Below are 27,247 nucleotides of genomic sequence, written 5' to 3'. Positions count from 1 at the left end.
AGAAAAATAATTTAATCTCATATGAAATTTAATTTTTCTTCAATTTTAACAAATAATAATAAAATATATACATAGCCCATAATTTTATTCAATACCCTATAATATTGCATCAACATGTTGCCAACCTTAAAAGTATCCAAAGCTCTGCTACACAAACAAAAGCTCATGTTAAAAATGTTTCTGCCGCTTGTGTGCAAAATTCTCTCACCACGTCCACCTCCCGGTTCTCTTTGCAAAAATTAACGTCGCAAAGTCTCTCTGTTTACGATGTTGATAAGTTGAGTTGATAGTTGAATGCCGATGCCGATACTGAAATGAGTCAAAGCAACCACTTTTCATCCCCATCACATCCACGCCACGGTACCTCCTATGCCCAACAATAAAGTGGACGCGCAAAAGATGCAAAGACCGGCAATTGCCATGCTTCCTCTGGGTTCTCAGACTCAGAGTAGCAGAAGCAGCCAGCAGCACGAACATAAACGTCATGCAACACTAAACGCGGCATCATATTGCTTCAAATTCAAGCATACAAAAAAGTGTCTGCGTCTGTGGAGCCCCAACATTGTGGGTTGAATGCTGCTCTGCTACTTCTGTTCTGTTCTGGCTGATGATGATGATGATGTTGATAGGCTTGGGCTCCCCAAGTCTGCCCGCTGCCCGCTGCTTTTGCCGAAGGCTAGCATCATAACCCGGTTGGATGTTTAAGCGGCGTGGCGCACATTTCCACCGAGCAACATAAACAATAAACATTGTGGCCAGGCTAAGGCTAAACGAAACCAAATGCCAAAGCCGAAAGCCCCAACTTGATGTTGATGGTGAAACGGATTCAATTTCAGTCTTTGGTTGACATTCGAACGCGCTGGTTAGAGGTTCGGGTTATCAGTCCAGATTGAGTTTGAGAGTGTTTTGGAGGCTTGAGTAGTGCAGTGTTCATTTGCAACTTGCTTATGGGACGACGAAGTTGAAGTTCTTCTTCCTCAAAATTTTGTGTTTCAACTGAAAAGGCCCAAAGGGTGGTGTTTTTTTTCTGATTTTAAAACGTTTAGGTTTTCGTTTTTTTTTTAATTTCCTCGTGTCTGGATCTTTTTTCGACGAGACGACGCGAACGAAGCGGTACGGGGGCTGCATTCTCAAGTGCGAACAAAGTGTTGCGGTTTTTGCGGTTCTTTTAGTGTCGTTGATGAAATTTAATTTTCAATATTCAAAAATAAAAACGGATATCCGCGTTTTCGTTGAGATTTGAAAATTTATTCGCGGCTATTTTTAAAAAAAGAAGAAGAAGAAAAAACGTTTGTGTCCGAACCCGAGTGAGTGCGTTTTTGTTTTGTTCGGAACATCAATTGGTGGCGCAAGGGCGAGGAGCGGGATGATTAAGCCCAATTTGTGTGTTTTTGTATAAATTTGATTGTAATGAGATAATAAGTGCCACTAATAGCCGTTTGCGAATCTATCTTGAATCTGGATTAACTGGAGTTAGCGAGTTGGTTTTTTCTTATACGCGGACGACTTGACGGACGTGAACGTGATTGTGAGTAGGTTGAAAGCGGCTTCACATCACGGACATCTTTGTCCACCTCTTTGTGTGTCCATTAAACTCCTCTTTGTTATGTCTTGTGTGGTTATATACCTTTAGAGAGTGCGGAACGTTTTAGATCATTTAAAGTCGTTGGTTGGTTGGATAGATGGATGTCGTAGCCGTCGACTTCTTCGACATCGCCATCACCATCACCATCTCTATCGCCATCGTCATCGCCTTGGCCATCACCATTGCCAACGTCCAGCTCACATATAGGAACCCACAATAAATACAAACGAAAATAAAAAAGTCCAGATAAACTGTAGCAGCGAAAGAAACGGTCAAACGACGGATCATCGGTTGGAGGCTAAGAGCAGCAGCAGCAGGAACTGCAGAATCAGCATCAGCAGCTCAGGTAATTTAAGTGGCCTGGCCACTGGTCTAGTTGTTCTCCTGGGTATGATATTCCTTATTTTGTGTGCTTTGCCTTGGCCTAGGTAGACTCTGTTTGGCTTCTAAGGCATCTTAGACTTTTCTTAGCCTGAGACGACGAAAACGACGACGACGACGGTGGTGCTGGCCGACCGACACAAATATCGACACAAACTGCCGGAAGAGATAGAGTGGGCAGTTTGTTTTCCGCCCCCTTTCGGCGAGCGGGAATCTCTGGACCCCTTTTCTTCTATTTTTTTCGATGCAGTTGTTGTTGTTGGTGGTGCTGCGGTTCTATGAAGTGACGGAGAGGAACTGGCCATTCGTTACTTCATGTCCCGTGCCACCATCGCCGGTCGTCCATCGTCATCGTGCTATTTGAAATACTACAGCACTTTTCTCACTTTAATTAAGACTCCTCGACGTCGTCGTAGTCCGTTGTTGGTTGGTGGGTCGGTGGGTCGGCCTGGACGGGATGCAGCGTCGAGGGTATTTGCTGTATCTGGGTATCTATTTATCTCTCTTCCTATGTCATTCTTTTGGGTATTCTTTATTATTTGCACGTTAGTTGGTTTGGTTTGTTCTTTGGTCGGTGTTTGGTCGGTCCGTTGTCGGTTTGGTTACATTAGGGAAGAGCTATATGTCCAGCCAAAGTTAGAGCCAGCTAAGCTATCGCAGCGTCCAGTATACTTTGTGGTTGTTGTTTTGAATAAAGTTGAAGTTGAAACATTAGAGCGGTATTTTATATATTTATGTACCTCTGTATATGCAAAGCTAACATAGATATGGGGGCCTCAATAAGTAGACATGAGTGTCTTTGGGGATGGCTTGGCTAACCCTACAAAGTTATAGTTAAGTTCTTTCGTAGGTAGGTCTAACGCTGAGCTATAGGTATGTCTAAACCTTAGTAGGAAGAGGCACATGGCTAATGTAATGTTTAATAGCATGTGGTTCGTATAAAACTTTTACTTAAACATCATGACTTTATTTTTTGTGTCGGTCTTGAGTTAGTGTTGATATACTCGTAGCTGTTTTGTTTGCTTGTTTGGTTTGATGGTTGATGCTTTGAGATACTTTCGCTTGTGTATAATTTGCTGAATTTATTTTCTCGTGTTGACTTGTGACTTTTGAGTGTTTTTTGATGTAAGATGGAATGTTTTAATTTTGATTGTTCAATTAAAATTGGATGATGAGTTAGGTAGGATGTTCTGGTTCATAGATACTACAAGCACATGTTTCATATTTTAAGTTTTATTTAAATGAGATGTTTAACATTATTGGGTTAGGTTGAATCTATACGATTTTGTGTAAGAAAGGGAAAATAATTGTGTACAAATTAATTAGATTCTCGAATAATACAAAATTAATAACATAAGTAAAATAAACATCAATAAGAAGGTTGGAAAAATAAAAAAAAAATGTTGCTTAACTACCTGCTTATTTTTAAAAATTGAATTTCCCAGGGCTGCCTTATTGAATTCAGTCAGTAGTCAATAAAAAAGTATTCTCGGAATTTTCAGTGTTTAGGTTCCAACCCGTGTACGGACGAACAGATTTCGGAATAAATATTTTGGTTGCTTTAAAAACTTATGAATAATAAGATTAGTTCTTCGATTTGTTGCAAGGTGTTGCTTATTTGTTTACAAAATTTTAAAAGCGTAATAGGTTCCGATTGTTAGTTGTTGTTTTTTTTTTTTTTTAATTTAAATGTTACTCATTTAAATTTTAACTCTAACAACTTTCCTATTTAATGGCTAGATATTGACACTATCTCCTACGCTAGGCAGAGAAATTTTACAGAATTGGTTCCTAGGTACTGAAAAAATTAAATTGTTTTGAAGGATCTGAAGATCTCTCAGACCTGATTGAATACATTTTAAAGAAGAGAATATGTTGTATGTTTCGGACTAAATTCTTACTTAATATAAGTAAGAAATGCTGAATACTTTCCATTCCAGCCCAACTTTCGATATTTCTTAGAATTTCATCTTAAGATGCTCAGCTTTTCTTTGAGTGGAGTTATCTCCACTGAGGACATTGAATTTATTGCTACAATATCCAAAACAAAACAAGAGTAATTCTTGCAATAAAAAATGTCTTCTTTAATCAGCCGTTCAGATTCGGCTTAAAACTTTAGACCCCCTCAATCCCTAACAACAGTACTCGTACACAGAAATGGTTGCGAGTTCGAAGTCACTAGGCCATAGTTCTCAACGGACTGTTGCGCAACCCAATTTATTTATTTTTCATAAACTCTTGTCTAAAGTTATGTAAAATATTTTCCTTATACATAAATCGAAATTAGCAAAGGTGGTTCCGATTTTCAAATCCCGTAAGCCTCATAATGTTGTGGTAGAATTCAAGTAAATAGCTACAGACCTATAAGCCTTTACTAAGCAATTTGAGCTAAATTTTTGATAAAATGATACTTTTTAAAACATTGGAAGTTCTTGACGAATACAATATTATTCCCCCTGAGCAGTTTCGTTTGCGCAATAGACAAAATACGTCGCAATAAATAACAAGACATTTTTGAAAATTTCAGGTCAAACCTTGATGAGCGGAAATCAACTTACCTTGTGTTACTTGATGTGGCATAATGTATTAATTTACAAATTAATCAGCGATTGTCCGGATTACTTTATCAAAATTATTCAAAGCTTCTTAATCTTAAGGAAATTTGAAGTTATTGTAAACGGATTTAGTTCCTTTTCAAAGGATGTTCCCTCGGGAGTTCCTCAACTCTCTTTCATATTTATACATCTGATTTTCCGAGGCTTCAAAATTGTGAATTTTGAATGTACGCAGATATAGGTATGTTGCTGCGAATGATTTAGATGAATATGGTTCTTCTATTTTCAATGACATACAAAATACTTTTAATCTTATATTCGAAAACCATAAACACTTGAAAATCAATATAAATGCAAGGAAAAGTCAGGCTATCTTTTCACAAGAAAAAGAAAGGACTGCGTTTTATCTAGCTAAAATCTGAAGTTATTAACTGTGATATTAATTGGTATAGTTCTGTCATGTACTCATGTGTTCACTTAGATAAAAGACTGACATTAAAAGAACATACACAAAACACTTTAAGATAAACCTAGCAATTGGATTATTGTTCCCCTTAATAAATCAAAATTCTTAAATCAATTTTTTTAAATTTTGTTATACAGATAATAATGCAGAAAGGGCTCTCAAGAAAATTGTGTGAGTTTTTTTACGAAATAAAATGATTTCATCTCCAAAACAATTTTGTGCAACGAAAAATAAAAATTTCAACATCTGGTAAAATTTTAATAAAAATCAAATTGACGGTTTTTTTTATAAAAACCTAGAAAAAATTTCTCCAAGTTGGTAAAAATTGAATTTTGACTCAAATATCTTTTCAAAAACTTTAGATAAGAGCGTCAAACTCATTTTATCTTTTAAGAAATACTGTTTTTAACATTCAGTAAAATTTTGAGAAAAATCGAATTAACATTTTTTATACAAAAAAACTAAAAACCTAAAAAAATGTAACAAAAGTCCGTAAAAATTGGTTTTCGACTCAAACATCTTTTCAAATATTTGAATTATGGCTTCCAACTTATTTTTTTTTATTAGAAATATTGTTTTCAACATTCGGAAAATTTTTGAGAAAAATCAAATCGAAAATTTTTTTTACAAAAATAAAACTTAAACAAATTTAAAAGTTTGTAAAATTGATTTTCGACTTAAATATCATTTAAAAACTTTGAGATATTGGCTTTAAACTTCTTATATCTTCGAAAAAATATTGTTGTCAACATTCAGTAAAATTTTGAGAAAAATCAAATTGACAGTTTTTTTTACAGAAAACAGAAACCTAACAAAAAAAAACAATACTAAAACTTAGTAAAAATTGTCTTCAAACTTTACATTATTATTGTTTTCGATATCAATTGATGATCGGTTCTTGATAACCCCTCAAAATGATTTCATTCATCCAATTTGTAAAAATTAAAGAAATGCTACTATAATTGGTAAAAATTTGTGTCTGATTAAAAATCTATTAAACAAAACTTGATTTTCAACCTTAACTATTTCTAAATATGAAAAATATTGTTTGTAATTTTAAAATTTTTAAGAATAATTCAACTGACAACTTTTTTCACACACCACGTAAACCTAACAACTTTTAAGCAAGACCAATCGACAGACAGTATGGGAAGTTATCAGTGTGGGTCGCATCCCAGCCTCTTTTTTATTATATTTATTTGTTTGTTTATTCTTATTTTTTTTATTATTTGCTTATACAAACCTGTATATAAATTCCTACATAAAATACGTATTTTTATATTAGGTATATTTTTCGACCAAAAATTTTAGTTAAATTTAAAATTGTATGTTTCAGTAGTGAGATAGATAGACTGTGCAACGACAATTTATCTAAAATGTAATTTTGTATGGAAATAATAAATATCTATTTATCTGTCTTTCTTAAGATATGTGAATCGAAAACATTTTTGTATCGGTTTTTGTTTCTTGTAAAAAAAGTAGCCATTTACTTACTTTATTTAAATATTAATATAGTTAATAAGATTTTGCATTTGATAAAATAAGTTTAATTTAAATATCTATTTTTATACCATAGATATTTAGATTTTTCTAAGAAAAAATGGTGACAACAACATATTTTACAGAACACATTTTTAAAAAATTAGATAAATCGTTTAACATTTCACTAAAAAACACTAAAAAAATAAATTTAAAGCAAAATCGAAAACCAATTTTTACAATTTTTTTAAAAATTTTCCTGAAGATTCTTAATCGTTTGTACAAAAAACAGATATCAAAAACGTTTATTCTTAGAAACAATGCTCTTGGAATGAATACCTATCGTTTTTTACTCATAATATATTCGGGGTGACAAATGTTTCTTTTCAATTTGGTTACTTTTTTTTCTAGTTCATTCCATCCATAGGTATGGTCACAATTTATTAAATAAGACTAAATCTGTTTAATTAATTAGGGAGATATTTCTCATCAAACAAAAGCCTGACAAAAATTGGTTTAAACGTAAGGAAAAGGATATACGAACGAACGTACATTAGCAAACACTCAAATCTCTCTAAATGCCTTAGATTTACATCCTAGGGACCTTGAAACGTCGAGATATGGTAAAATTCGTAATTCGACAAATTCGAACGATTACAATAATTTCCTACGGAAGTTAACAAGAAAGATTTTTTCTTCATTAAAAAGTTTTAAAGGTTATACAAAATCATGTAATCTTTTATTATAGATCTAAAGAAACGAGATTTCTTATTTTTTTCTATAAAATGTACCAACGTATGTAATTATTAATTTTAAGTTTTGTCAGTAGACTCAGTTATACATTTTAAGAGGTTTTTAAATCGTCCTATTTCTGTCTTTAAAGACAAGAATTGTTCTAAAATTAATTGGTTGTATATTTACTTATGTTGTTTTACCAATGCCGATAGGTATTTCTTTCTAAAAACGTGTATTGGAAAGAAAGCTATTGCAACATAAAATACTTAATTTTGCTCAAATTCCATACAAATGTTTCTTAGTTTTCACCTCAAACCGCAGTCAAAGATTCGATTATGGTTATAATTTAAATTTAAACTCTAATATGACCAACATTAAAAAAAAATACTCATATATTTATTTTGATGGATTTACAATCCCAATTTGTCACTTTTAAAATGACCAATCAATCAAAGTGACAAGAGGAATAAGGACATAAGAAAAGCTGCTGTTAAATGGATGCTGAATGCTCATTATAAAATCTTCTAAGATTAAAAATTTTAAAGTAGTGTTTTTTTGTAATACCTTAACTTAATATGCAAGAAGCGTGTCCCATACAACTTATGATCCTAGTCACCTCAAAATTTAATTTTTTTTTCACAAGCAATATTCGAAAATGTTTTTCTTACATACTTCTTAGAGAACCCTTATCAGATTACTGCTTTTTTTGTAAGTTCCTTTGGATTTCCTTTTGAATGAATAATACTTTGAAAATAATTGTTCATAAGGTTTGAATATAAAATCAAAAATCCAAAACTGTGAAATAATTTTTAAACAATTTTGTAAGTTCTGCAGAAAAATCTATAATTAGATTATAAACTTATTAAAAAAATATTTTTAAACACACAATAACTTTAATAATTTAGCTCTTAAATTGGTCTGAAGGTCCTCTTATCTCAATGCACATGTTTGACGTTATTAGTTGAATTTAATTCTGACTGGATCTAATTTTGTTTAAATACTTTGTCAATATTCTGTTCCTTAAATTTTGTTTTATAAAAAATTATAAACTTAACAAACAAAGGTAAATTATTTTGTCAAAATAATGCTGTTATAATAAAAACTGAAAAATGTATAGATTACTTAAAATTGTCAAAGTTTTTGAATTTCTGATTGAAAATTCTGTTTGTTTAAACTTCTGGTTTTAAATATAGTTTGCATTGTCTTCCAATCTTTTTGTGTATTGAGATATAAGTTTTATTTTTTATCTTTAAATAATTTATAAAAAAACACCTGCGGGGCGGTTGGAGTAAATCAGGTCTATTACTCTTACTTACTCAGACCGCCCCCTGCAGCTGGCAAGTTTAAAACATCATAACATCCAAAAATACGACTTTAATCATTTAAGCCAGAAGACCTGGTAGCTATAAGTTTTTAAGTAGGTATTGTTTTGTACATTTATTTATAGTTCATTTAATAATAATAATAATAAATTATTATCTAAAAATTAAAATTGAAGAAAATACTTAATTTTGTTTATGCCATTTTTTTAATTATAAAATCATTTTGCTGCCAAAGTAAAGATATTTGTTTAAAATAAATAAGATGCAGGGTTAATTTTCTATATACCTAGAAATTTATATTAAGTGAAATAAATGATATGCATAAATAAACAAATATTTTAATTTAACTTAAGAAAAAAAGACTAGCATTTATTCTGTTCGTTAACAATTGGGGCATCGTGATACCCACTTTCTCAATACTTGTATTTGGAAACCAAAAAATGGGAAATTCTTGTCAGTTTTCCAATGTTTTGATGTATCATTAAGTCAAAACCTTAATTTTTAAAACTTTTCTATAAGTATGAATTAAAATAAAAAAAGGCTGGGATGCGACCCACACTTATAACTTCCCATTCCGTCTATATACATATGTACTCGTATCAATTTTATTTTTTTTGAAAAAACGGACTGTTGGATTTTTATATAAAAATTACTGAATTTCGAAAATTTTTTCTGTGAAATAAAATAAGTTTGAAGCCAATATTTTTATTTTTGAAAAGCAATTTGAGCCGAAAGTAAATTTTTACCAACTTTTAGTATTGTTTTTTTTTAGAGTTTTAATTTTTGTAAAAAACGAATTTTTTAAAAATGTTACCAAATGTTGAAAACAATATTTCTAATAAGATAAAATTAGTTTGAAGCCAATATTTAAAATTTTTGAAGAGATATTTGAGTCGAAAATCAATTTTTACCAACTTTTATACATTTTTTTAGGTTTTTATTTTTCTCAAAATTTGTCCTGATATTAAAAACAATATTTCTTATAAGATAAAATAAGCTTGAAGCCTAAATTTCAAGTTTTTGAAAAGATATTTGAATCGATATTCAATTTTTACCAACTTTGAGTAATGTTTTTTTTAGATTTTTATTTTTTATAAAAAAAAGTGTCAATTCGATTTTTATCAAAATTTTATCAGATGCCAAAAACATTATTCTTTGTTGCACAAAGTTGTTTTGGAGATGAAATCATATTTATGTCGTAAAATTTTAGAGGTAACAAATTTTTTGTTCAGCTTTTTTGATTTATAAACAAACGGTTAAATGGATTTTTTTTAAATATTTTTCTTTGATATCACGTTACAATTTATTATATTAAATTTAATTCAAGTCTCTAGCGTTTTTGGTTCGTAAGATATTTAGGGTTAACCAAAATTTTAAACTATTTTTCAAACTGCTATGGTAAAGAAACCACCCACGAAATTTTCTTAAGAGCTCTTTCTGCATCTTTCTGCCTTATTTTGAAATTATTTGAAATCGATATCTCTTCTGGTTCTTGAGCTATGGACCACGAAAAAAACGTCGCGAACGTACACACGCACGCACAGACATCTTTCTAAAAAAAAAATTATTTTGACTCTAGGGACCTTGAAACGTCGAGAAATGTCAAAATTTTCCATTTGACAAATCGGACCCATTACAATAGCTTCCTATGGGAGGTTAAAAAGTTTATACGTAATAATCATGATCTTTGACATTCGTCTTATTTTAAGGTGTGAGAGTGGTTATAACAAATTTAAGATGTATGTTAACATTTTCTTATGACCAAAATAAGTAAGCAAGGTAATTTAAAAGTGAAATTTTGTAAGCTTTCCTTCCAACCAAAAAGATCCAACAATTAAGAGAAAGGATAAAACAAAGCTGGCAATACTGACAATTGGTGATATTATTTCACATCCATATTTCTATCGTTGGTCTTGAATTTAAGAAAAAAACTCACTTTATGTATTGATTACTATGTTTAGGTACTTTTATGTATTTTCAATACCAAATTTTCTTTGGCATCATTATATTTACAAAATTTCCAAGAACAGAACTTTCAAAAACTGAATCTTGAAAATGTAATTTGTAGAATGTCGGTAGAATTTTTTCCGGCTAAAGTTATGAAAAACATAACTTTAACTTTCATAATTCTGGAAAGAGAAGAAATGTAAAATTTCAATTTTTAACAATTTCCAAAAGGAAAGAAAATATGGAGCTTCATATATGAGCTTACATCAAAATTTTAACTTTTTCCTCCTTTCAGAATATATTATGGAAATTTCATGGAAAAATGCAATAAGATACATTAAAATATAAAACAATCTGTATCTTCATTTTCTTTAACATAGTTTTTAAACAATCGAATCTACCGAAAATCTACTTTTCCATACTTCAACTTTATCGTGATGTTAAGATTTAATTAAAGTCTGTTTTAAAAGAATCAATACATTTCTTGTTTTACCTCACAGAACAAAACAAAAATAAAACAAATAATACGGAAACTTTAACGATTGGGGTATTTACGGTTCATGTATCTTTTTAAACTACCAAAGTTCTTAAAACTTTTGAAAAATCACCAACCTATATTTGTATAAAGTTAGGTAGGAACGAATACCTTTCTACCTTTGTAGAGTGTCTTAAGAACATAAAAAAGAAAACAACAAAAATCGTGCTATGAATACTCTCCTTAAGTTTCTTTTGTGCACTTAAAACAAACAAAAATGTAGCTAAAGTAGTGTACGAGTAGTTCTTTAACTTTAAAATTCACTTTTTGTTTTTGATTTACAGCGCAATGCTTCCATTTTTTTATTTTTACTGACTTATCGATTTGAAAGCTCGTAAAGCTAATCCTCTTTCTCTGTTCGAGTGCTAGTTATTTCCTTTATCAGAGAAAAAACAACAAGAAAATTCTTCTAATTAATCTTTTAATTCAAAAATTTTGCAGGTGCACTGTTGTTTGATTTCCATTGTTGCAACTTTATCTTAGAAAGTATACGAAAACAGAAGAAGACAAATACTCGTAAATAGATACAAAAGTATCTTTATCGTTCGATGAATGTAAAGTTGCATCAGGTTCAACTTCAGCTTCAGCACATTGCTTTTTCCACTAATGACGTTGTTGACAAAATCCTTCTACGACATTTCCAACAACCAACAAGAAGGCGGACGACAATCACATGATGAGATAGAGATGCAATTCAAGACGAAATAAAATACAAAATAAATTAATTAGTTTAACTTGCCGCATTACTAAACTTGTTCGTCTTTTAATTGAAATTCGATGCCAATTTATATACACAAGTACGAAGCGAAAAATATATCTTCAACTGTTGGTATACGGGTAAATCACATCAAAATAGACAAAAGATACAAGAAGATCCTTAAAGGGGTCCCTTTAAAATTGTTTTGTCATTAGAAAGAGCTTCAATTACGAACTCATCGCATCACCCACCATCACCAACGCAGCGCCTCTGCCATCGTCATAACGTCTATGCCAAGACGACCAAAATAGACAGATAGAAAAGATAGATATTAACTGCCGAGTCAACACCTCTTGTCGACAAAGACGGGCTATGTATGTAGGTTTGGGTTATAGGCTACATGTCGAGGAGATGAATTTCATCTCGTATTTCGAGTTCTTAGAAGATTCAAGAATAATTTCAATCCAATGATGTGTTGTGTATCTTTGCAAGCTCCTAGACGGATTGAATTCAGAACAGTCGGGCCACACTTTGAGCGTTAAAATTTAGATTGAGACAACAAAAGTGTGGGTTTGTAATATTCTTGTGTTTCGTCACGTGTTTTGGTTTGATAAGTGACGAACTATGGATTCCTAAGAACTTCTCGTAGTAGGAACGAGTTATGCGGATGATGCTGATGGGCTTTTGTTTCATTTTGGGGAGGGTGTTAATTAGAAGCGATTCTAAGAAAATCCATGCACGTGATTCCTCCTTAAGCCTTGATGTTGTGCGTCCGTATAATATCTCAATTTGCATCTGATGATATTTATAGACATCAGTGTTATGTGCAGAAGATTAACTTCTCAGTAAATTCTCACTCAGTCAAAACAAATTTTCAAACCAACCTCGCACTACTCACGTCTCATCGCCCATATTGCCTCCCACCGCCCCCTTACCCATCTTCGATAAGCTTCTCGAAAATAAGCAATTAAGAGAAACCTCATATAGAAGGTATTTGTATATAAACATTGACAATGAAGAGGGATTTTGATTTACGATGTGAACAGAATTCCGATGTATCTTTTATCATCTGACGTACGTATTGGAATTTCGTATAGTTTCTGTCGTCTTCGTTGTCGTCGCCGTCGTCGTCGTGCGTCGTCTTCGTAGTTGTCGTCGTCGGCTTCCTGAGATAGCAATGGTGTTGGAATTTTTGTTGGCATCGTGTGCTGCTGTCTGCATAACATTCGTGCGGTATTCGCACATCAGCCATGAACCATCACACCAAGCTACAAAAACGAAGACGAAGAGCCTGCTGCTACTACTGCCTGGTGTTGGGAGAACCGCAAAAACTTTGTTGACAAGCTCCTTAAAGGGCGGCGGTAGTAGCGGTGGTGGAGGTGATGGTGGCAATGGCGGGCGGGAGCTCGGTTGGCCCGGCAGCACAAGCTGTCAGTTTGGTTTTGAAATGCGTGCCGACTGCTGACTGCCTTTACTGCCTACTGCCGACTCTGGCTTTGAGCAAAAACCAAGTTAAATCACCACATATAACGCCTTAGTGCGGTAACGTGATGTTGTACAGTGAGTATGATTATTGTGTTAGCGTGTTAGCGGGTGAAAGATGGTTTGGTTTTGTTTTGTATATTTCTTGTGTTTATTATGCTTTAGGGGAGTCTTCCTGAATTTATAGATACTTATGTATCTATAGTAGATACAACATCGAGGTGTCGATAACATTTTGCTATCTAGTTTGAGCTAATTTTTTTTTCGACTGCTTACCCTACGGGTAGACATATAAAGTCGAAGTAGAAAAAGACCAAAAAGTATCTATGTACGTATATATTTTTGGATGCTGGTTAGGGTCTTCATAATGATTACGTGTGAATGAAGTTTTGGTGTTTTGTATATGGTTTTCATTTTGTTATCTGTTTTTGCCTTTCTAGCGGGATCGTGTGGAATTAATTAATTTTTGGGAATATAATAAGTGACTTGACTGATGATGGAATTTTGGAGCGGGAGGACAAACATATATTAAATGTATTAAGTTGAGGTTAAAAAGTGGACTTATTTTTATGTGAATTTATGCTGTTTTCCTTTTCTTCTTTGAAAACAAAAATTAAGCCTTCATTAGGATGTGAACAAAGGAGTCTACGATAGACGTAATTTCATTTAAAGCTACATTATGTGCAAGTTAATACTCGTATTCATTCAGAGTGAAAAGTTTGTTTAAATTATTTTTGTTTTAAAATTCATATACAATTATTCAACGAGTATCTGCCGTTCATTTAAAAATATCTCAAAGTTTTACTTAGGTTAGGTAAACGATAGGGTTAAGTATTGGAGTAGGATACACTTAGGCCAGTTAAATGATCCATTGTTATACCACATGAATTTTGAGTCTTTTTTTAAGCTTGATTAACTCAGTTTGAGCCCTTTACGTGAAAGACTTATTATGTTACTATGATTGTGATCGTTAAGATCGTTATAGAAGAATTCTCCTAGGGAATACTTAAGTTTTTGAGCTTTTTGAGCTCTCATGCAGCTTCTTCAAGAGTCATTTGAGAATACGTAAGGCGCGTGGAGTGGTTTCCTATTGATACAGTGCCTGGTTTTGACCGATGTCAGATGTTTTTCATGACTTGACTCTACCTGATGGTGTTTGCCTTCTTTATAGCGTCTTGCATTAACAATAGTTTAATTTGCTTGTATTTTTTTATATTTTATCAACATCTTAAAATTTTTAAAAAACCAGGGTAAATTTCAAAAACTTAAACAAATATCTTACTGGCACTATGAGGGTGCTCTAAGTTAATCCATTTTCTTATAACTACTGCCTTTCGTCCTTAGACCAATTTTAAAACTAAATAACAAGGAGGTAATCTAAAACCAAGAAAAGAAAAATCTTGGTATCTTTATCATTATTTTTTATTTTATATAAAACTTAAAGCTAAATAAAAAAAAACCGAAACCCATTATAATACTTAACATCCTTAAAACTAACCAAAACCAATTATACTACTTAAAATACCTAAAACTATTTAAAATCTACTTAAAAACTTGAACAGCCACAGTAAGCTTTATTTTGTGTTTTTTTTTAATAATAATTTTTGGTCCCAGCCTGACTGTCCCTAACCTAATCCTTAAACCTATGCAAACCGGCCAAGACAAAACGCCGTAGACAACTTTAAAGGACATTCTCAATTTGAAGCCACCAAAACTGGTTCTCCTGCTTCACCCTATCTCTTTGGTCCCTATCGGAAACATTCCTACTGAATCCAAGGCAATCGGCTCTGTCCAGTGCGAGGACGGCTCGACTGTAAAGGAGTCGCCTATCTTCAGTTTTACGGCTGATTCGGGCGGAATGTTGCCACTTTAACATGCACTTTCGAAGAACTTTTTGTTAAGGTTGAAAGCCCCAAAAATTAAGCTGTTGGTCGACGACATCGCTCTCGCAATGTGAGCCCTACCAAGCTTCAGCAAGAAATTATCTATTCTGTTTATGTTCGCTCTGTAGAATCTGGTTGGAATAGTAATGTTTGTACTCCGACTCTGGTGTTCCGTTTACTCCAAGACAACGTCGCCGACATTGTTTCTCAAACACCGAATCTTTTCCATTTGAGATGGGCAACGTTGTAAGAAATCGGCCGGATAAGGTCCATGTAGCAAATCACCTTTACCCTGCTGTCAAAACGGCTGGTAAAAACAACTGTTTTGTCAGGGCAAAGGCTTCCCTACCTCTGGCCAGAGTAGCACTCATATGTCTGTCGAAATACAAGTACTGATCCAACCAGATGCCAAGGTACTCTACTACACTTTTATTTGCCAGTGGCTGTCGATTTGGTCCAACGATCACTAGATATTTCCAGTTCTTTCTCGTATCCAGGCTCCATATAGCGGAGTCCTGAACAGAATAGTTTCCCATTTCTGAATATTGATTTTCAACTTCCAGTCATCACAATATTGCTGAATCTTGTCGAAGTCACCCTGCAAAAGTGTCTTGATAGCTTCATTTTTTGGGGCCATTCTGTGCGCAATTAGGTCGTCGGCGTACGCTATTGTCTGAGTGAGACTTGCTATTGGATCATTCCAACAATAGTTTAAATGTAGTGATTGGTATGCCAACATTAGCCAAACGTGGTAGAATGGGTTCTACTGCACAATTTCTGGCGAGTTCATCAGCCTTAAAATTTCTTGGAATGTCTCTAAACTGTAGTTCCATCTTCATGAGAGATGATCGACAGTTATAAACTTTCATCTAGTTTTTAGAAACAGAGTCCAGAGATTTGATAACGGCCAGACTACCTGAGAAAATACGGATATAAAATGCTTATATCACGTGTCATTAAGCCAGGACAAGATTTCATTTATCGCCAAAAGCTCCATCTGGAACACGCTATAATGATTGGGAAGGCGGATTAAGAAATTTAATTTCAGTCGTTCAGATTATACGCCTCCACCCAGCCTTGTCTGAGAATTTTAATTGGATACCTTTAATATTGTGTGTTGACCAGGGCCATCGAGAGGAATTCTGGACCCGGGACAGAAAATTCTCGGGCCTTCCTCCCCCATATTTACCTTTTTTCAAAATTCTTGCCTACTGATGAAGTACGTTCTAATTTCAATTACAAAAAACATAAAACTGGTTGGAAATAACGAGAATAATAATTTTTTGTTTGCAAAGTGAACCGAAAAAAGTGTTATTCATCAAATCAATCTCACGGTTATCGTCCAGTTTAGTTGAAATGGAGGATGGATAGAAAATCATTCTACATGCGAGTAGATCAGATTTCGAACAGAATCATACATTCGATTCGATATTTCCAACGATATGTTAGTAACTGATAATACGGTCGATTAACTATTAAAAAAATTTGCATGAAGATCTATTACCTACTATGAAAATAACATAGAGCGAAGTAGAAGTATTTGAAATGTGTCTTAAAAAAAACCTATGTATTTTAAAATATTTATTATTGTTTTTATTTGTATTAAAATATTATCACAATTTTTTCATTGGAGTAAGTTTGCATTAAATGATACATTTTCTTTTCGCAAACGAACTTTCCTAGCTTTCTGAGCAGCAAAACAACTTAAAATTCCATCGAAATTCAATTTCCTTCCCAAAGGTGATTCGCTGCACAGTGCAACAAGTCCGAAAACACGATCTTGTGATGAGCACAAACGATGAAAATTCTTTGCTTTGGCAAGGACGCTTAATGAACGTTCGGCACTAGTTACGGTTACAGGTATGGTGGAAAACACACGGAGAGCAATACAAATGTTGGGGAAAAATCGTCTCCAAGATGGCGAAAGTTCTGCTTTAAAATTGGATTCATAAATGTGATTCAGATGAATTATTTCTTCTTTTAACTCTTGAGACACATGCGAGTTATACTTTTGGATGAACCTTGCAGCGGAGTTTCCATTTTCTCATTGAGTCCATTGTTGAAAACTGCCATTAAAATTAAATTTAGCAATCAAGTTTTTCTTCGTATTGAAACGACGACAAATTCGAGATATAATTGAATCAACTATATGACGTAAAAGGTGTTGCTATTGAAACTTATTTCTTCGTCTGTTTCAATTTGCTCTCCAGCTCTTCGATTTTCTTCAAAATGTCTCTTAAATTGCCTATTTATTCGATGGAAACGATTCTGGAACATCCACAATCCAATAGCAACTGCTTTGCATTCAGATAAAATTTGATTCCATCTGTTTTAAATAATGTTTTCAAATCGGAGATCAAGTTGTCTAGATTTAAAATTTCAACGTCAATAGTCATATTTCTGGTTCGATGGAAACGATTCTGGAACATCCACAATCCAATAGCAACTGCTTTGCATTCAGATAAAAATTGATCCCATCCGTTTCGACTAATGTTCAAATCGGAGATCAAGTTGTCGAGATTACGAATTTCAATGTCAATACTTCAATAGTCATGTTTCTGGCTTGAAGAATGATACTTCTTTCATTTAAAGCGCTAAGAACCTTGAACTTAATCGAAACATCAGGCTGCAATAAAATTTGTGCATATATTTTAAAACGCTATTTACATCTTGTAGAGCCGATTAATTAAATTAATCTAAACGTCCAGAAATATTATTTAATTGAAAAAGTTATAGGATGTTTTTAATATTTAAAGATTTATTATAAACTCTAGAGCAATTTGAGAAAAGGTTATCTTAACAAGAGAATTCAGAATAAAACAAAATTATAAGTAGATTAGTCAAGTCAGAATGACAATGATAAAAGGAATTTGAAAATGTATTGAAATGTAAATGTTGGTAGGTATGATTGGTCACGAATTGACAGGGATGTCCAACACGCCCCCTCAATGAGATGATCCTCATACTTTGACAATTCCAAGTTTTGATAAGCAATTGTAATGCTTCGGCCCAGTTAGCGCCTTAGTTAGAACATCGGCAGGCATTTCTTCCGTAGGTAGGTATTCTAATTTGATGTCCCCTTTAGATAAGACATCGCGAATAAAGTGGTGTCGGATGTCTATATGCTTGGTCCTTTGATGAAACACATGATTTTCAGCAAGAAGTCCAGCACCACGGTTATCGTTGTACAAAATGATTTTATTTAAGTCCTCAAGACCGAGTTCCTTTAAGAACGTCCTTAGATGAATAGCTTCTTTCATAGCCTCTGAGATACCCATGTACTCAGCTTCGGTCGAAGATAAAGCAACAGTCTTTTGTTTTTGAGATTTCCAGCTAACAGCCGCATTGGAAAAAGTGAACGCAAAACCAGTGTAGGATCGTCTATCAATTACGCATCTTCCCCAATCAGAGTCAACGAATCCATTTATGCATTCCTGATTTGAAGAATATCGCAATCCAAAGTCTATTGTTCCTTGAAGGTAGCGTAGCACACGCTTTGCAGCACCCCAGTGGACATCGTTAAAACAACTGTTGAATTGAGCAAGAACACTTGTTACATGAGATATATCTGGTCGGGAACAAACGGCAGCATACATCAATCCTCCAATCAACTCTTTGTATGGCCGTTTTTCTTGAACACAAGAATTTTCACTTTTAACAAGTCTTGAGTCTGGTTGCATGGGGATGGTAAGTGGTTTGGCATCCTTCATATTAAATCTCTGTAACAAATTACGGATGTAACCCTTTTGACTTATGGATATAAATCCTGAATTTTGATTAATCTCGATTCCAAGGCAATATTTTGCCTCTCCAAGATCTTTAACTTCGAAGTCTTCCATAAGACTCCTTTTAATTGATTGAATCCAGTTCAGATCCTTGGAGCAAATAAGTACATCATCAACATAGATAGAAAGAATTAAAATGTTTCCATTTTTCCACGCAACATACACGCATGGATCTGATTTTGTGACTTTAAGTCCAATTTGCTGCAACTTGTGGTCAAATCTTAGATTCCATTGATGTCCGGCTTGTTTCAAGCCATATAAAGCCTTCTTCAGGTAACACACCTGTTTTCCTTCGTGAAAAGATTGAAGCATCGTTTTTGCCTTTTGTTTAATGGAGCTATTTGTCGGCTCATTTTGCAGAATTTCTTCTAAAGCATCTTCTAGCAACGGTGGAGCCTTCATATAAATATGTTCATTCAACGTTCCATTCAAGTATGCTGAAGTGATATCGACTTGATGAACTTTCAGCTGGTACCTTGCAGCGAGTGCGAGCATAAGACGTATAGATTCAAGACGAGCTACAGGAGAAAATGTCTTCATGTAATCAATGCCGGGTTGTTGAGAAAAACCTTGAGCTACAAGGCGGGCCTTCCGTCTCGTAACTATACCATCTTGATTACGTTTGTTTGTAAGCACAAAGCGACATCCAACTTTGCTCCGTTCCGCTTGCTCATGAACCAGCTTCCAAGTATCATTTTTAATAAGACATTTTACTTCGTCTATGATGGCGTTTCTCCACTCAGCACAGTCATCGCCTTGGAGGGCTTCCTTGAAACTTATTTCAGCATTAAATGCATAGGCTACAACATCATTATCAGAAAGGTTTTCACCATAATTTTCAGTTTTACTGTGTTGACCTGTTTTACTCGACTCACAAGATTTCTCACTAGCCTGATCGCATAAAATTTCAGCATCGGTTTTGATTTCACTACCTTGATCAGTTCTACACAGCTCACTTGGGTCTTGATCACATGATATTTCAGCATCACCAGATTCAATAAAACTCCACTGCTCCAGGATATTAGCATTTCCACACTTAGTTTCAGATGAAATTATGTCTACATCCTCATGGACTTCTTTCGATTCATCGACAAACATAACATCTCTTGAGATAGATATTTTTCTCGCTGAAGGCATCCAAATTCGATATGCTTTTGCGTCATCTGAATATCCAACAAATATACCTTCAGTCGAACGAGCTCCAAATTTATCCTTATTTGGTTCCTTGTTTTTAACAAAAGCTCTGCAACCAAATATCTGAAGGTGTTTCAGATTCGGAACTCGTCCCATCCACAATTCGAAAGGTGTCTTACCATCCAGAGTTTTTGATGGACAACGATTCCTCAAATAATTTGCTGAACATATGGCTTCAGCCCAAAACGACGGAGAAAGTCCAGCTTGTAGTACCATACAACGGGCCATCTCGACCAAAGTGCGGTTCTTCCTTTCACTGACCCCATTTTGTTGAGGCGTATAAGGTGTTGAAAGTCTCCTTTTAATACCTTGTGACTTTAGGTATTCATCCATTTTATTTGAACAATATTCCTTGCCATTATCCGTCTGTAGTGCCTTGATTTTTTGACCGGTTTGTTTTTCGACAAATTTTTTATAGCTGAGGAACGTTTCATACACATCGCTTTTATTTTTAATTATGTATACTTCACACCATCGCGAGTAGTCGTCTATAAAAGTGACGAAGTATTTTCCTCCACCATTAGATTGAGTCCTCATAGGCCCACAGATATCCGAATGGACAATCATTAAAGGCTCGGAGCTTTTAGTTGTCCTAACAGAAAATGGTTTTGCTGTCAACTTTCCCTTCAAGCAAATAGTACATGGAGATAGTTGTTCACTTGGATTCAGAATAATTCCAGTAGCAGTTTTATCCTTAGCAATATTCAAAAGATCCCGAAAATTTAAATGGCCAAGCCGTTCATGCCACATCTGGATATCAGACTTTGTCTCCCTGTTGGTCGATTCAGCAACACCCGCAGACTCCAAAGTTTGGCGAAGATAATATAAATCACCAACTCTATCAGCTATAAGTTTGATTTTTCCATTTTCATCTCGTACTATCGCCGTGTCACGCCTGAAGACTACTTCACAGTTCTTGTCAGTAATCTTGGACACTGAAAGAAGATTTGTGCGCAGATCAGGAACTAATAGAGTATTTTCAAAATGTACTGACCTTGATTCGACTCCAACAGCTGCCTGGAGTCTAACAGTTCCCTTCGCCATCACTGTAGTGGATTGATTACTCTCTAATTTTAGTTTTTCCCGATCGGTAGATGACAAAGACTCGAAATATTCTTCTTCACGGCACAGGTGGGATGTGCACCCACTATCCAAACACCAGCTTCGTTTCAGATCGATGGTATCCGTGCACATGGCATGTTCAGAAACATCTGACATTATGTAAAAGGAATCCTTTCCACATTCTGCACGTTGTGAAGCTTGACGTTTTACACGACAATCAGCAGCCTTGTGCCCAAATTTGTTGCACTTGCTACATCGAAATGGAAACTTTTTCTTGTTTGTCGGATTTTCTTTACTTGTTTGCTTCGAAGTAAAACTTCTAGTTGCAATCATTGCTCCGCATTCAGACTCTTTGGATTTTTGCTTGCGCGCTTCCGCTTCTTCGAGAATTTTTACCTTAAGCCTTTCAGTATCAGGAAGAACATCCTGAGTCTCGATAGCACAACGAAAATTTTCGAAGGATTCTGGTAAACTGTACAAAAGCATTATGCTCAACAAATCTTTATGAATTTTAACATCCATCGCCTCCAGTTTGTCGACGGCATCGAAGAACTTGCCCACGTGATCACGGATTTCATCTCCTTCCTTCATTTTCTGAAGTGTGAGTTGCTTTAGCAAAGTGGCTTTCCTTGCTGGACCTGACGACGCATAAATAGATTCGAGTTTCTTCCAGATCTCGTGAGAAGTTTCACATCCACGGACTTGTTTGAGCTCGGATGGACTGATGGACAAAATAAGATCGGCCTTTGCCTTTTTATCTTGACGTTGCCAAGTAGATAAAGCCTTCTTAACCTTTGCTTCGTCACCTTCCGTTGGCTCTGGCGGCCTAGGTATATCACCAGACACATAATCCCATGTGTCGTTTTTGACAAGCAATGCCTCTACCTGAAGGCACCATGTGTCGTAGTTGTCTTTCGACAACATATCAAGCCTAAGAGAAGAACTCGGTTGCGCCATTATCAGCAACTGTAGATTAATCGTTGTGAGAAACAGTTTTTACAATTAAAAATGAAAAATTGAAAATTCCTGGGCCCATAACCTGTAGAGCCGATTAATTAAATTAATCTAAACGTCCAGAAATATTATTTAATTGAAAAAGTTATAGGATGTTTTTAATATTTAAAGATTTATTATAAACTCTAGAGCAATTTGAGAAAAGGTTATCTTAACAAGAGAATTCAGAATAAAACAAAATTATAAGTAGATTAGTCAGTCAGAATGACAATGATAAAAGGAATTTGAAAATGTATTGAAATGTAAATGTTGGTAGGTATGATTGGTCACGAATTGACAGGGATGTCCAACACATCTCTTCGACCTTCAGCAGTTAAATTAATATCACTTAAGGTTTCTAATGATGTTCTAAGGTTTTTCAGATGATTCGCAAATGTTTTCCCTGCCTCAATTCTAGCTGACCATCTTGTTTTGGAAAGTTTGTAAAGGAATCCGGGAACATTTTTCTTAAGAAATTTCCAACGTTGGGAAACTGCTGCTAAACAAGTTGAAACACTTTTGAGTAAGATGTGATTGCGGCAGAACAACATTTCTTTATATACACACTCTGAAGTGATTTGACATCCTTCAAATCTTCAGTTAATAACTAATTCAAAATATTAATTAATAATATTACGAAAACCACAATTGAAAAACTTTTGCGTTTGATTTTTCGGTCCCCGAAACCGAATTAAAAATCTCGTTCCCAGCAGAAATACAAAAATAGAACAAAAGAAACTTTATAAAACAGAAACCGAAATAAATATTTGTATTTTGTTTTATGTTGCCGGGACCCTTATTTTGACTTTAAAAATGTTCAAAATAAAATAAGTTTGAAATTTACGTAAAATTAAATGAGAAAAGAGAAACAACTCATAATAACTTTCATTCAACAGTTCAGAGTTGCCCAATTATTCATTAAATATTTTTAAAAAAATGTACGCCAATAATAATCAGGGGCACAAATCAGCAAGCTTGTGACTGATAGATTGGTAGGGGCCCGAGTGCGAAAGAATGAATGATTTTAAATTTGCCCCTAAAAATATGTGGAAATAGGTATATTGATGATGAATATAGAGTATTTTGAAAAAAAAACACTCCTCAATGCTTTCAATTTTACGGGCCCCTAGAAATCCCGGGCCTGGGGGTTTCCCCCCTTCCCCACCCAGTCCACACTGTTCAACCCAAAGTATTAGTTTGTAATTTTTAAGAGTTCTTTTAGGGTCTTAAGGCGCTTTCCTGAGACCTCTAAAGCAACGTCATCTGCATAGGCAATCACTCTAAAAAACTCAGAATCAATACCAGTTAAGAATTTAATTACATCAAAAAATAAAATAAGAGGCTGGGATAATAAATAAATAAGACCCACACGGTTTCTCTAAGAGTCTAAGAAAATAGTATTTAACAAGTCAATATCCTTCTTTGTTTTTATTATACTTGAGTCGAAGACATTTCTTAGTAGTTTTGTTGTTGTTTCTTTTGTAGGTTTATGTGCTTCGTAAAAAATGTTGTTTCGTTTTTCTTTAAAAAATAGTTGTCAGTTGATTTTTTCTAAAATAATGACCAAAAGTTAGCAACAATGATAAATTAAATTTGATTTCCATGCTGCTTATTTTGTTCCAGACTTTTTAAGTCGAAAGCTAATTTTTATCAATTTTGACAACATTTTTTTTAAGTCTTTACTTCTTATAAAGAAAAATTATTCATTATTTTAAGTTACTAACAAAATTTTGCATAAAATAAAATAATTTTGAATTCAATACCGTCCTTTGTTTTCGAGATATTCGAATCGAAGATCAATTTTTACCAATCATGCGTAGTATTTTTTATAAAAAAAACTGACATTTGGATTTATCTAAAAATTACAATATATTTTTTTGTTTATATTTATCTTTTATATAAGATGAAGCTATTTTAAAGGCAATGTCTTTAATTTTTGCCAAGATATTCGAGTCGAAAATCAATTTTTACTATTTCAAAAAATAAAAACCTAGAAAGATATTCTTTTCTAGGTTTTTATTTTTTGTAAAAAAACCGTTTTTCGAATGTACGTACGTACGTACGTTAACACGAACATACAGACTAAAATCCCTGAAACTGCTAAAAATCAAAACGATTTCAATAACTTTCCATGAGAAGTTTATAAGAGATTCAAATTATTTTAACGAAGGAATTATTTGTTTTACAAAAATCAATCATTAAAGTGCTTTCAACTTTTTTTTAAAAACTTAACTTAAATTTATAGTTTTCAAGTGATTAATATTTTAATTAACTGAATTTCAGTTATTTTTTCATCCTTTTTAAATATTTACATAAATACCTATTTAAAAATTAATTTCACTTAATTAAATCATATGCTTAAAAAGTAAAGTGCTAACAATGAGAGTTCAGCATTTTTTAATTATTAACATTATTATTTTATTTTAACCAATAAAAAAATTAAAATGCATACAAACATTACATATAGAGGGGAGGTTACATATTATCATGTTTTTATTTTTAAATACACATACACGAAAATAAATAGAGAAAAATTTTGAACTATATTAAAGAGTAATATCAATAAAATTGATACTTGAATTATCGGTTTGTTATAATTTTCATGAGGCTTAAGTTTTCAAAAAAAAAAAAAATAATAAATAAAAATTAATATACACACAATAAACATAAAAATGAATGTGTTAATTTAATATTTCTATATTATTTTTATATCTTACCCACAATATTTTGGTGTGGCATTGAAAGTAATAATAATAATCATCCTTATTTATCCTCATGTTTTATTTTTTCTACATCAATTTTCAAAACATTTTCTGTGAAATTTGTAGTTACATTGGAATTTAATTTCATTTCATAAATGTTGTACATAGATATTTATCTATTTTATTACTAAAATAATCTGCTAGCATATAAAATCTATACTAATGTATGTCTATGGTCTTTTTATTAAAAGCAAACCCTTGTGTACTTAAATCTACTCATCTATGGTTTTTTTTTTTAATCAAGCGATAAAATCAATAACATATCAATCGAAATAGATATGTGATTATTTTCGTTTATTTTTAATTTAGTTGAATAGGTACTAGAAAAAATATAATTGAAATTCATATGAACTTATTAATAATTAAAAGAGAGAGGAGCTTTATTTTTGTATCATTTTATTACAATTCTAACATTAAAAAGCGAACTTATTACTAATGAAATATTAATTGACATGAAATAGATTTGTTTTGCAATTCTTTTGTCTGGATTGTTAAATCTTAATTATAAACAAATTTTGAATTTAAAAAAGTTTCAATTTTGTTTTGACTCGCTTTGACGAAGAAAATGAAGTAAATAAAATTTTAATTTAATTTTAAAGGAAGTAGAAGGCTTTGATCTAAAATCTTGAAACGAAAATTGGGTTTTTGAAAATCAAAATCATTTTTAATAAAAATTTGTTAATTTATTTTTTAGATGTTAAAATTCGAGAATTTTTCAAGCATAAAATATTTCTGATTCATCCCCATTAAAGAGACAACACTTACAATCTGATTTGAGAAATCTTTGATTTAAACTGCAGACACGGACATTGGGGTTTTAGAAGAGCTAATTCTTGGGGCAATATACTGTCCGATCTAACAAATATATTTCCTTTTTCCAAATTGTTTCCATCAGGTCCTACTTATATATCCACTGGTCAAAGAGTAAGTCCCTCAGTGTGAGACCTTTTTGTCACTAACACTGCTGACACTGTGTCTCAGCCTATAGTTTTTGACGAACTTCCTTTTTATCATAAGTCTGTGCTATCACAAGTTCTTCATATTCTAGTAATAGAAAAATAATATTTTGATTTTAAAAGTACAAACTGGTCAATTTTCAAATCAGATTTAAAAGTTAAACTAAAAAAATATGCCTACGGAAATAGACAATATTAGAGCCAACGAAGTTGTTGACTCAATTGTTTCAGGGTTCTCTGATCAAATGCTTTGCTCAATAGATTCTTCTGTGCTGAAGCTACTCAGAAAGCATCACATTAGTAACATTCCTGATTATATTCATGTCAGAAATGGTATTAAAAGACATTGGAAACGATATCGTTTGCCAGTACACCGCTATCAGTTGAAGTATTTTAATAAACTCATTTCTATGGAAGTTCAAAAAAATCGAAATACTCAATAGAACCAAACACTCAATTACAGAAAAATGATAAACGTTTCTGGAACATTTCTAAACTTATAGAAAATTAAGACGAGATTAATTTCTTTAATTTCTAATGAGGTCCTTTATACAGATGAAAAGGCGAATGCTTTCGCTGTAGAATTCAGAAAAATCCATGAGGTATCCCAACCGCTTAGTGATTTGAATACTATTAGTTTGGTAGACGCTATGTCTTATAGAATTTTATCTTTTATAACAGAAATACCCGAAGATAGATACGTATCTGTTGATGATGTTTCCGCTATAATAAAAGAGTTGCGATTAAGGAAAACCGATGGACTTGATAATATAAAAAATGTATACCTCAAAAATGTACCCAAGTCAGGAAGAAAGTACCTAACGTTTATTATCAATGCCTGAGCCTGTTTGAAAAATCAACACTTTCCTGAGACGTGGAAAATAGCGAAGGTCACAACAATATTGAAAGCTGGTAAAGATAGGACAAATTGTAGGAGCTATAATACAATCAGTCTTCTTAGTAGTTTGAGTAAGGTGTTCGAAAAGTATTAACAAAAAAACTCAACTTATCAATTGAAGAAAAACATATTTTTCCTGATCAAAAGTTTGGATTTAGGAGCCACCACAGTACTTCACATCAAGTCCTTAAGATTTGTAACATTATCAAAAATAATCGTAAAACATAAAGTTTTATTTCCACCGGTACTGCCTTTCTATTTCCTTCTAGAGTAATTCTTGTCTTCAAAAATGCTTTCTCAGATTAGAAGTTGGGATTTGGTTCAAGAACTGTAGATCCTTTCTCTAATGGTGTTTTTGTTTACTCAATGTTGAACACAATTTTGAGATTTTCCTTATCAACTTTAGAATTTCTTTTTGTTCAATCAAAGTTATAGTTCTCAAATTTCAGTTTTAACCTCTCGAGTTAATCAACTTTAGGTTTTCAAAACTTCCAAAAATAGTGGAAGTTGACAGACAAAAACAGGGATTT

General features: G+C 33.1%; 1 protein-coding gene across 5 annotated transcripts in view; it reads left to right on the top strand.

The window, feature by feature from the left end:
- Positions 1 to 568: 568 nt before the first annotated feature.
- Positions 569 to 27,247, top strand: part of LOC129953938 (band 4.1-like protein 4) — a 399,888-nt gene continuing 373,209 nt past the window's right edge. For 2 of the 5 annotated variants that reach the window (XM_056067491.1, XM_056067490.1), the window contains exon 1: positions 570 to 1,931. The gene's annotated coding sequence lies outside the window, so the exon portion shown is untranslated. Of the gene's footprint in view, positions 1,932 to 27,247 lie in introns of all 5 variants that reach the window. The other 3 variants (XM_056067492.1, XM_056067494.1, XM_056067495.1) reach the window with 3 other exon arrangements.

The sequence above is a fragment of the Eupeodes corollae genome, chromosome 1, assembly GCF_945859685.1.
Source record: "Eupeodes corollae chromosome 1, idEupCoro1.1, whole genome shotgun sequence".
NCBI classification, from domain to species: Eukaryota; Metazoa; Arthropoda; class Insecta; order Diptera; family Syrphidae; genus Eupeodes; species Eupeodes corollae.
This window is presented reverse-complemented; position numbering and strand designations above follow the sequence as displayed.